The following is a 12426-nucleotide window of genomic DNA, read 5'->3' on the forward strand; positions in this document are numbered from 1 at the left end:
GCTCAACTCACTGAGCCACACCAGCCAGAGCTGGAGATTTAAAAAAATAATTTTTTAAAATTATTGATTTGAGAGAGAAAAAGATTAATTTGTTGTTCCACTTATTGATGCATTCATTTGTTGATTCTTATATGTGCCCTCACTGGGGATCAAGCCCGTAACCATGGCACATAGGACCGACACTCTAACAAACTGAGCTACCCAACCAGGGCTCTGGAGATTTGTATTAGATGAATTGTTCATTGTCTAATAAGATAATAACTCCAAAGACATTTTTCTTGGTGGTGCATTGGTTGGCATTTGGCCTTCACTGAATCTTATCATCTTCTACCATTTTTTGATTTAGTGACACAGTCTGTGTCCTGGGCCAAATCCCAATTTTCATAGTTTTAATTCTTACTCCTGTTAGAAATGGACATGCTACATTTTGAAGGCTGCTACGCAAGTAGAATAGTAATTGAAAGCAGGACTTTGGGAGCAGGCCACTTACTAGCTGTGTGATGAACACATTATTTAGTCTTTCAAACTTCAGTTTATCTTTTAAAAAGGAGGCTAAAATAGTACATATTTCATGGAGTTTTTAAATGAAGATTGAATAAGATAATGCATGCAAGTGCTTAGCACATAGTAGGCACTTGATAATATTAGCCATTATTATTATATATGACTAAGTGGGCACATAAACAAAAACATGCAATTTCTATTTAAATAATTATCTAGGAGAAGATTAAAACAAAACAAACAAAACATTGACTTTAACATTTCTGAATCTGAAGAGCCTTTACAAACTGGAGGAAGGAAAGAGTGGAAAGTCATTGAGTGTCAACAAACCGTGGTGGTTTACCAGATGAAAGTGGGTCCCCAAGGCAGTTCAGAGTCCTTCCTCTTCATTTAACCTCCAGCACATCCCCAATATGTCATTTGTCTGTCACAGGCAGATGACCCTAAGTTTGCGTGATCTGTAGTGAGATTTGGGTATTGAAACCCTGGATTCTGAAGAGGCAGAGATTAATGTAGCCCATTTCCCCGCCAACAGTCTATCTCACCCTCTGAAACCCCTTCAATACATGGGAATAAAAAAACCATCACAAATTACACGCGTTTTATTTCTACTGTTGTTGTCAATTCGTTGTTCTTTTACTAATGATATATTTTTAAAAACCTTATTTATTGATTTTAGAGGGAGAGAAAGAGAGACAGAGTGAAACATCAGTTTGTTGTTCCACTTACTTCTGCACTCACTGGTTGATTCTTTTATGTGCCCTGTCTGGGGATCGAACCCACAACTTTGATGTATGGGGACAACACTCTAACCAGCTGAAATATCCAGCTAGGGCATCAACTATTCGTTCTTAATGGCAGATTAGGAAAAAGAAAAGAAAAAAGGTTTGACATGGTGCCCTGTGCTACCTGCTTGTTCCCACTCTCTTCTCTGTTTAGGCAACAGCTTCATGGGAGCTGTTCATGGGCTTAGCCATTCCATGTCTGTCTGGATGTTTTCCCATTCGACTGTCATAGTACCAAGACAAGAAAAATCACACAGCTAACTCCTAAACTGCATGGCAGAAGGCTGAGTGACTAAGGACACCCTCTTGCATTTTTCCCACTACACTGCTAAAAAAAAGGGGGCAAAGGAGTGTCTATAGGCACTCGGGGGGGGGGTGGTAATACTGGTCAGGGAAGTAAGCCACAGCAGGCGGGCAAGAACTGAGGCTCCCAGGACCCCTCCAAGCAGACAGCGCCACCGAGACCCTCAGGATTGTTGGCAAACGTAAACATACCACCCTCACTGCTTGGGGTTTAAAGGTATTCCAAGAGCCCTTAGATTTCGATATTTTTATATTAAATCTACCAGTTTTTAAATGCTGCCAACAAATTTAGAACAATCTAAACCCATTCCAAGTAATTTCAACTTGGGGCTTCATTTAGCCCTGGGACAGCTAATTTAAACCTCTGCTCTAGTAATAGGAACCAAGCAACTTCTTTGGACATTTATTTGTCTCCCACAGGAACTAAAAGATCCCTGCGCTTGGAAAGTGTCATAATATAATTTGTGTTTGATACAGCACTGTGAAATTAATGTATAAAATAATTTCATTTGTAATATTCAAAGGAGATGTGACAAAGAGAAAGTTTTGAAAATAATTTTTAAGCCATATTAATATAAGAAAAAAATTAAATTTTAATAGTTGTTCTTAAAACATTCATCGATGTTTAAGCTTCAGTGACCCAAGTCTGGGTTCTTTCCACACCATGGATCTTGGTATCTATTCTTTTGAGAAACATTTAAAACCCAAATGCTAGGGGAGTAGGAGGGGGAAAGAGGAGAACAAGACAGGGCTTAGGCAGTGAAATCAATTCACCTCTTTTAAATTTTACCAGAAGTTGCTCTCTTTTCCAGTAAGAACTTTTTAGACAACAGTTTTTGAAACATTTAAGTTTAAAGTATGGGCAAGGTTTACTTAGTCTACCACTGACATTCTTGGTTAAGAGCAGGGACTCCCTTGTTTCTATATAAATGTGATATAAATCTACGTTTTGGATAATCACTTAAGTCCCAAATATGAGCCAGTCTGGCATAGGACTCTCATCATTTAAAAATATTTTTTAACCCTTAGAAAAGGCCATGTGCTGCTGAAGCAAAAATGAACGTGAATAAATAAGTCCTGGGGACATAATGTACAGCATAGTGACTGTAGTGAATAATACTGTATTGTGTATCTGAAGTTGTATATGGTGATGGATGCTAACTAGACTTAATGTGATCATTTTCCATGCACACATATTGAATCATTACATTTTACATCTGAAACTAATGTTATATGTCAATTATATCTCAGTAAAAAATAACTTAAGTAATTGACTTAAAACAATGAACATGAAGGGAGGGCCTGGAGGAGAAAGCTATTAGGTGGAAAGTCGGAACAGATCCAGTTCTGTAATAGTTCAGTGGAAGGTTTGAACACACTGAATTCCCAAGTCTGGTTTGGTAAATCAATGGGAGTGCTTTCCTGAGATGATTACAATATTGCTGCAGAAACCCCCTTTAAAGTTGATTTCATTGAACAGCTCAGTTAGTTGATTATTAACTCAAGGCCTCTCGGCTCCAAATGGCAGAGAAGTGGAGCCTGGAGTGCTGGCTCCTAGTCAGTCCCCCTGCTATGCGCATGTCCCATCTGACCTTCACTAGACACTGCTCTGATTCTTTCTTGTGGCCTCTGACAACACAAAAATCCAGCCAAGTGAAAAGTAAAAGTTGGGATTATTTTTTACACCGTGAAAGAACCTGGGCTACTTTCCCACTGAATTAGCCAATTTTAATGGCATGCTTTGATTCTTTGTTCATTCTGACATTATCCTTGATTTAATAGTTATTTTTTGAGTTTGTAGAAAATTGTTCATTGACAGTTGAGTATGAACAACATTATTTGAGAAGCAATAATAATATTTAATATTTTGCTTTCAAGTTATTGAAGTTTTATAACTATAAAACATTTATTGTTGAAAAGTTAAGGAATTACAAAAAATATTAAAAAAATTAAACCTTCATAATTTCCCTACAGAGGACAATTGCAGATCTATTTTCATGTCTATCTTTTATAGTCAGTTATTTAAGTATAGATACTTTATTGTAAAAAGTTGAGGTCATAGTACATATTGTTTTGTAATATTTTATTTCATTTAATATACCTAGAGAATGTGACTTTTTATAGTTGTTTCATATTCCATCTATGGATATACCATGTTTTTCTTTATATTATGCAACAATGATAATTTCACTAGGCATATTCATTTACTTTGAATTAAGAGGTCAAAGGGTACTAGGACATTTGATATATATATTTCTAAACTCTCATCCAGAAAGTGGTGCCTATTTTACATTTTCACCAGTATTTAAATGTATAACATTTCTCTTCGTGTTATGCATGCCAGAATTATAATCTCCATTTCTATTGCTAATCGAATAAGCAAAAAATATCTCATTATTATTTGAGTCTACTGAACTTTTGTATTGTGGTAAAATATACATGACGAAATTTATGATTTTAACCATTTTTAAGTGTACTGTTGGTGGCATGAAGCGCATTCACATTGTGCAGCCGTTACCATTATCTTCAGAACTGTTCCATCTTCCCCAACTGAAGCTTTATCTATCTTAACAATAATTCCCACCCCCCCCACCAGTCACTTGTAACCACTGTTCTACTTCCTGTCTCTGGGAACTTGGCTATTCCCAGTACTTCCTATATCTAGAATTATACAGTATTTGTCCTTTTATGTCTGGTTCTTTTGTTATTATAGTTGAATAGATTCATTTTTATAAACCAGTTGTATTTGTTTAAGTTGCCTATTTAATCATATAGCCCTTTTTGGATGAAACATTTTGTCTTTTCCTACTGATTTTTAAATAGTATTTATACATATTAACCATTTGTTATTTATTATAAAAATACCTTTACAAGTTTGTCATCTGCCTTTTAAGCTTGTTTACTTATGATATAAAAAAAAAATTAACAAGATCCAAACAAAATTAAAAGGTCTTACTTATTTGTTTGTTTGTTTTTTCAATTATTAACTAGGAGTTTGCTTAAGTCATTTTCCCTGCATGTTTTGAAGGCAGAAATGCTAGGACACAAAATCAATTTGCAAAACAAGGTCACTTAACAAGTGGGGTTTTTGCTTTATTTTTAGTGAAAGGTTTTATTATGTACTCAAAGAAATACCTTGGCTGTCTTATTTGAGTTTCCTCTCTAACCCCAGCCACCACAAATAAATGTCTTGCATAGAACGAGGTCTCCGCAGGGCCTGTTGTGAAAGGCTAGCAGGGTCAGGGTATGAGCTGGAGACCCTGGAGCGTTGAGTTTTTGAGAAACTTTTAGATTTTCCATAAATATAATGTATGTGTGTGTGTGTGTGTGTGCACCCGTGTGTGTGCACATATCTACTAATAAATAAAACCTGGACCACCTAAGAGGTTTTCTAGAACTACACACAATGCCAAAATAGCCATTTTTAGCCTTTTACCTAATAGGCAAAAAACTATTATTTTCTACCAGCCTGTTTACAAGAGCCATTTATGTGGCTCCTTCTAAACTCTGACATTAAATCAATATCTAGCACTCTACAACACTTGCCCAAAGAAATTCCTCTACCATAGCTTTGAAAATCTGAGTGAAGTCATTCATAAGATTGTTTTTAGTAAGGAGATGTTTGTGTTCATTTGAGTTGTGATTTGTTACTGTTTCTTCATAGTAGATTGGTTCCTTCAAAAAAAAAAAAATACTACAGTATGGGTTTGGGCAATTGCCTGAAAAATAATAAACAGTTCTTTTTCTGAGCTGCTAACTACAGCATATTGGCCATTATTGTGTTATTTCTGGACACCCCTACACAGCTCCAGATCATTAACTTACTTTAATAGTCAACAGGAGGATGGAGCTGCAGTGTATGGTCAGGCTTGGCTTTTCATGCATAACTAACTCAGTCAATTATAAGAATTCAGTTGAATTAAGCCGTAGTTTTTCAAAGCAGGAAATTTTACATTTTTAGAAGTTGACTTGGTTATAGGAGTCTTGAATTGTGAAAGACTGATGTTTGAAGAATACAAGGAGAGAACAGACTAGATTAAACCTCTCCTATACAAATATTCTATTGTTGAACAAACAACTGTCTTGTACTGATCATTGTTAACTTTCTGATGGGCTGAGAAAAAAAAAAACAAACATATAAATAACAAAAGCTTAGAAAACCCCATTGAATTTCTACCTGAGATTTCTGCGTTTGAATTAGAACAATAAATATGTAAGAGTCCTTAAGTCCATGGATGTATAGAGGGAAGAGATCTGATATAAATCATGCTCCTGACTTGGTCACAGACACTATCAGTGGCCTTGAGTTACTCACATAATAATTTCTCTTGCTCCTTGGTTTATTATTAAAATTATATCTAAAAACATATAGGACACGAGGGGGGCACCAAAAACCAAAATTTATATATAAAAAATTATGCATTTATTCTTATGTTTCAACTTCAGTCACCTTCAAAGTACTCTCAGTTTGATGCAACACTCAAAATAGTTTTTGAACTCATCGATTTTGATGCCTTTTAGTGCTTCTGCTACTTTTTGTTTCACCTCTTCTATATCGGCAAAACATTTCCCTTTGAGGATTTATTTTCATCCAGGGAAACAGACAAACAAAAAAGTCGCTCAGGGTGACACCAGGTGAATAGGGAGGGTGGAGCATGAGGGTCATGCTGTTTTTGGTCAAAAATTGCTGAGCACTCAGCATGGTGCAGGCAGGTTTGCTTGTAAATCGCCCATCATGAAATGGGCAAATGCACTGGAAGAGTCTTCAAAAAAATTCACGGAGGCAGCCTCTCACAACAACACTGGCTGGTACAGTGACACTGATACAGACGGGTCCCTAGAACACTCACCTAGGGTGGGGAAGCCTGCATTACAAGGGGCCCACCCTCCAGAAGATAATTCCAGGTTTTTTGCCCCCCCCATTGTATACAACATATTATATATTACATAAATTATATATTATTACCTATAAGTATACTTTTGTTATTTATAAATAAAAACGAATATGTTTACATGGTGAAACAAGGATGCTAGATCATTTAACTAAGGATTTTAAGTTGAAGATACAATAAAACTTGGAGGTAAAAATTATTATTACAGATAAGGAAATTAAACCCAGAGAGGTTACATAGCTTGCTTGACTTCACACTAAAAACCGAGGAAGCAAGAATTTGAGGCTGGCCATAAAACTCCTGGAAAAAAAACATAAGCAGTAAACACTCTGATATTACTCTCGGCAATATTTTTTTCTGATGTATCTCCTTGACAAGGGAAACGAAACAAAACAAAACATAAACAAATGGGACTACATCAAACTAAAATGTTTTTGCACAGCAAAGAAAACCATAAACAAAACAAGTACATAGCCTACCAACTGGGAGAAAATAGCAATGATACACCTGATAAGGGATTAATATCCAAAAATTGTAAAGAACTAGTAAAACTTAACACCAAAAAAACCAAAAAACCAAAAAAAGGCGACCCGAACAATCCAATTAAGAAATGGACAGAGGACCCGAATAGATACAGCTCCAAATAGGACACACGGATGGCCAATAGACATGAAAAGAAGCTCAATGCCTCAGAGAGATGCAAATGAAAACCACAATGAGGTATCACTTCACATCTGTCAGAATGCCTATCATCATAAATCAAGCAACAGGTGTAGGTAAGGATGTGGAGAAAATGCAATCCCTCATGTGCTGTTGGTGGGATGGCTAACTGGTGTAACCACTATGGAAAACAGTATGGAGGTTTGTCAAAAAATTAAAAATAAAACTACCTCATGACCCAGAAATCCTACTTCTGTGTATTTATCTGAAGAAATCCAAAATACTAATTCAAAAAGATATATGTACCTCTATGTTCACTGCAGCATTATTTACAATAGCCAAGATATGGAAGCAGCCCAAGTACTCACCAATAGATCAGCAGATAAAGAAGATGTAGAACACATCGTCGGCAGCCGTCCGTCTCGAGAGACGATGGTGTAGCTTCTTAAGAGTCTATCTGCATCGCCGAGAATGACTGTGCAGTCCGACTCGGGAGTGACATGGTATCTGTCTCCTCCCGTGTTGAATCGACATCTTGCGATGACGCTGAAGCTACAGAGCCTGGGCAGGGTAATATGGAGGGTCTGCTGTTGCCCATGCAGCAGACCCCCCCTCTCTTCGCAGCTGAAAGGTCCAAGGGAAAGACGGAGTCGATACAGCTTGGGTTCAGGTGCGCCGCAGGAGTTGCCGGTGTTGACTACAACGTCAAACCGCCTTAGGGACTCCGGCTCCGGATTTTCTGTCGGGGTTTACTCCCTTAGCCTTTCCCCTGAAGAGGTATGCCACAAGGCAGCGGAGGTTTTTTGGAGTCAGAGTTTTCCTTCTCTGATGTACCCTGACTGGAAGATCGAACCAGCGACACTTAGCTCGCAGGCCGACGCTCAATCCACTGAGCTAAACCAGCCAGGGCTATGTAGAACACATACACAATGGAATATTACTCAGCCATAAAAAGAATGAAATATTACCAACTGAGACAACATGGATGGACCTAGAGGGTATCATGCTAAATAAAATAAGTTGACAAAGAAAGACAAATACCATATGATTTCACTTATATGTGGAATCTAAAAAAATAAAAAATAAAAAAGAACACACAAAACAGAAACTGACTCATAGATGGTTGCCAGAAGGGCGGGGGCTTGGGGGACTGGGGAAAAAAGGGGAAGGGAGTAAGAAGTACAAATTGTCACTTACAAAATAGTCACGGAAATGCAAAGTACGGCATAGGGCATGTAGTCAATAATATTGTAATAACTACGTATTATGCCAGGTGGGTATTAGACTTATTGGGGGAATCACTTCATAAATTATATAAATGATGAACCACTATGCTGTACACCTGCAACTAATATAAAATAATATCGAATGCCAACTGTAAATGACAAGTAATAAAAAATAATAACTTGAATCTGAGTGTCTCTGCAATGATGATCATGACCAGGGCTTTAATGTCTAACCACGTGGGCCTGGAGCACTGTTTCAGGTCTCACCTTTCTTCAGATGTAAAACGAAGGGACTGGACCAGAGATGGTCTCATGTCCCTTCAGCTATCTTTAGGTTTGCTCTAATACGCAGTGTAATGCTGAATCAATATTCGCATTCACTTCCTTGAACAGGGCTCTAAACACATCCGGTCTTCAAAAAGGTGGTGATAAGGAAAAAGCACAGCGCCCACTGGGTAGACGCCATGCCTAACACCAGTTCCAAACAGAGACCTGTGGTCCACTGAGCGTGTTGCTGAGAATCCCTGGATTGTACCTGCTATGGTCAAACTCTTTCCACTTGATGGACAGCTTCTCATGTTCCCTGAACCTGCACCAGAGACCCATTTCTCAGAAATCCACAAATCAGGCCCTTTCCCCCTTCCCTCCTTTCCCATTACCGAGGCCTCACGAGGTATGTGATGTGGCCTCTGTTCTTGCCCATGGAATTCAGACCATGCTGTCTGGTTTGGTAGAATTTTGAGGCTCTTCACAAAAATGACCTTAAATGTTAATAAACTCTTCCTTTTTCTCTGTGTTGCTGCTCTTAATTTCCCCATCATATTTTGATTTTAACCCTTCCACCGAATTTTTGAAATGGAATGTTTCTACCCCCGTTTGTGAGATTTCTTTTCACTAAGAGTGCCAGTTTTCATACATTTAAATCTCTCTTCTAATTTTATTCTCCCTTCCAAGAAACTTACCGCGACTATTAAAAAAGAATAGTCAGAGTAGCACTGAGTGAACACTTGGGACACAAGCTTTTCCTTTCGGTGACACAAATGCTTTTAAAACAACTACCAAAGGAATAAAAGGATGACAGTATGTGGAGGGCTGTTTTGCTTGTCTGCACTACAGCCTTTTACATCTGTTTCATTATGTAGTCTGTCTGGTATGTATTAATACTCTTTATTTGTAGCGCTCTTGGATATAACTTTTATTTTCCATGACACTCAATAATTGAGCAAGGTATTTTGTTGCATTTTCTTCTGATCTTTTTCTTCTCTCACCTTCCTTCCTTCACCTCCCAAATGTGTGTGTGTGTGTGTGTGTGTGTGTGTTTTGCCTTTTATATCCCTGTGACCTTCAATGATTAGAATGTGGCACAAGTGACTCCGCTCTGCTTTCAAGGTGGGTTAGAAAAGGTCGTGTAGCATCAGTGAATTTTTTTGTGGGGCCGTCATTCACTCTGGAGTCTTCCTGTAAGAAGTCTGGCTACCCTGAGGCCCTGATGTGGAGACACCAAATGTAAAGGAGGGAGAGAGAGGGAGAGAGGGGCGGGGTGGAATCAGAGTCCAGAGGAGCTCCAGCTGTTTGGGTTTTCTCAGCCCAGGCACCAGACCCGTGAATGGAGAGCCCTTTAAGACACCCTAACTCCAGCTACCATCAGACTGCAGCTGCCCAAGGGACCTTGAGGAAGAACTGCATAGCTGTGTCCAGTCAACTCTCAGATCTCTAAGTAAAATAATTGCTACTGTTTTATGCCACTGCTTTGGGGTGGTTTGTTATGCAGAAATAGATAACCAGAACAGTCATATTCTCTGACCAAAACGCAGTTAAATTAGAAATCAATAACAACAATATACATTTTAAATATTTTAAGTGATAATTTTAAAAAGGACACACCTCATGATTCCAGAAGAGACCATACTGGAGAATTTAAAATACCGAATGATAGAGAAAGCACTGCATATTTAAACTCGTGAGATATAGTGGAAGCCGGTATTTGATGAAATAGAGAAGCTTATTGTTTACATTAGCAAAGAAGAAAGGCTAAAACTGAATCAAGCACTCAGCTCAGAAAAAGAACAAAAGAGTGAACACGAGAAAGCGAAACAAAGGAATTGATAAGGAAAAAAGCAGAAATAATAAAATTAGATAGAAGCCATGAGCAGGCGTGGGAAACACACGGTACATAAACATACGGCAATATGCTTAAACTAATTAGCAATCAAAAATGCAAATCAAGACCATAATTAGCTACCATTTAAAATATACCAGATTTACCATTTAAAAGCCTGGCGATCTGGCAATGCCATGTGTTTCCAAGGATGTGGACGGATAACCTGTATATATTGCTGAGAGAAGTGTATATTGATTGGTACGACCTTCTAGGCAAATCATTTTATATTCATTTAAAAAAATGACCGTTGACTGTGCTGCGATCCAGCAATTCTGCCCTGAGGTATATTCTCTACAGAAACTCTTGCATATGTGCATTAAGACAACTCAAAAATGTTTATGGTGACATTACACTTGAAAAATAGAAAAGGACATATTTATACAGTGGAATAGTACACAACAATGAAAATCAGTGAGCTATCGCTATGTGCAACAACAGGGATAAATCTTTGAAACAATTTTGAGTGAAGTATCACCACTAAAAATAAAGTGTTCCTATAGTAAAATAATCATAAAATGTGAAGGGCTTGATACATTCAACATTCAGGACTATGACCCTGTCTGGGGCAGGGCAGGGAGACTAGATGTCTGGGAAACAGTGCATGGGTGGCCACAACAAGGAAGGGAGGATTCTAGTTATTTAGTGGAATTTTGGGTTAACAGCTGTTATATTATTAAGCTTCATAACTCATATTCACATATATTTTCCTGTTGGTATCAAACATTCTAACCTTAAGATTTTATCAAAGAAATAATGTTGAAGACAATGTATATATTATGTAAGAAAATCAACTTTAGAGTCAGATCCAGATTTGAATCCTAAAACTACAACTTCCTTGCTGCCTTACCTCGGAAAAGTTACTTTAATTTCAAATCTTATTTTTGTCATCCATGGTGTGGGGATAGCGATATCCCGTATTATGGAGGGGTAGTTGTGAAGATTAAAATAGATTATGTTTATAAAGAACTTGATACATGATTATGAATTTAGTAAGCAATAGTAACTGAAATTTTAACTCAAAATCTATTTTTGAGCTGTGTGTGTTTGATCTGTTTGGGCTCTTAAATATACTATTATATTTGTAGCTATAATTGCATTACATCGCTATTTTACTTATGTCTTGAAAGGGCTCTTTGTTTTTTAGTTATTGTAGTTGTAGTTCTATGTTGCAGTATTATTATTGGGAAGTTTCAGAACTTGTGAATTAGTGATACTGAAAATAATAACCATTAACATCTCAATATCTAAACTTACGTTATTCAAATCTCCTATACCTGCCTTCTTTCTTTTATCTTTCTTTGCATTATCAAAGCTAAATAATATTAATAATTATAATAATGATAATAGTAGTGATAGTTTTTAACTCTGTAAAGGAACATCAACTTTTCAATGTTAAAGTTTATTCCAGTCACTTGGCACCTAAGACACGGGCCATTCATATTTATTTTAATTCTATGTTTAAAAACAAACTGTGTCATGTTACTATTGCTCACACTATTAGAATGTTTAAATTTGGGACAATAAAGTCCAACACAAGGTTATGGAAAGACTTATAATGTTCTTCAGCACAGAGAATCAGAGGGAAGAGCAAATCAGGAAATTTAATCTGAAGTCACAGGACATTCCTGGTTAGTTTTCACTTGACTTGGTCCTGAGAGCTCTCCTCCTAAATGACACTTTGAAATTTGCCTTGAATTCATTCAAAGGAACGAAGTAACACTGATCAATGTGGTATAAATTTTAGATCTCTCTGGTATGATCAATGTAATTTTAGGCAAAATGAAGGCAAGAGATTTTATCAGCATTCTTCAAACAGTGTTGAATATGACTCAATCAGCTCACAGTTTATATCGTTTTTCTTCAGCTGCCTGACAGAGTGCGTTTGCATGTCTGTGTCC

The 12426-nt window shown here is 37.2% G+C and overlaps 1 protein-coding gene across 1 annotated transcript in view; it reads right to left on the reverse strand.

Annotated features, from left to right (window-relative positions):
* Nucleotides 1–12426, reverse strand: part of LOC149996539 (rho GTPase-activating protein 7) — a 349033-nt gene that overhangs the window by 47036 nt on the left and 289571 nt on the right. The window lies entirely within an intron of this gene.

Source organism: Furipterus horrens, unplaced genomic scaffold (assembly GCF_987537825.1).
Source record: "Furipterus horrens unplaced genomic scaffold, mFurHor1.1.pri manual_scaffold_12, whole genome shotgun sequence".
Taxonomy (NCBI): domain Eukaryota; kingdom Metazoa; phylum Chordata; class Mammalia; order Chiroptera; family Furipteridae; genus Furipterus; species Furipterus horrens.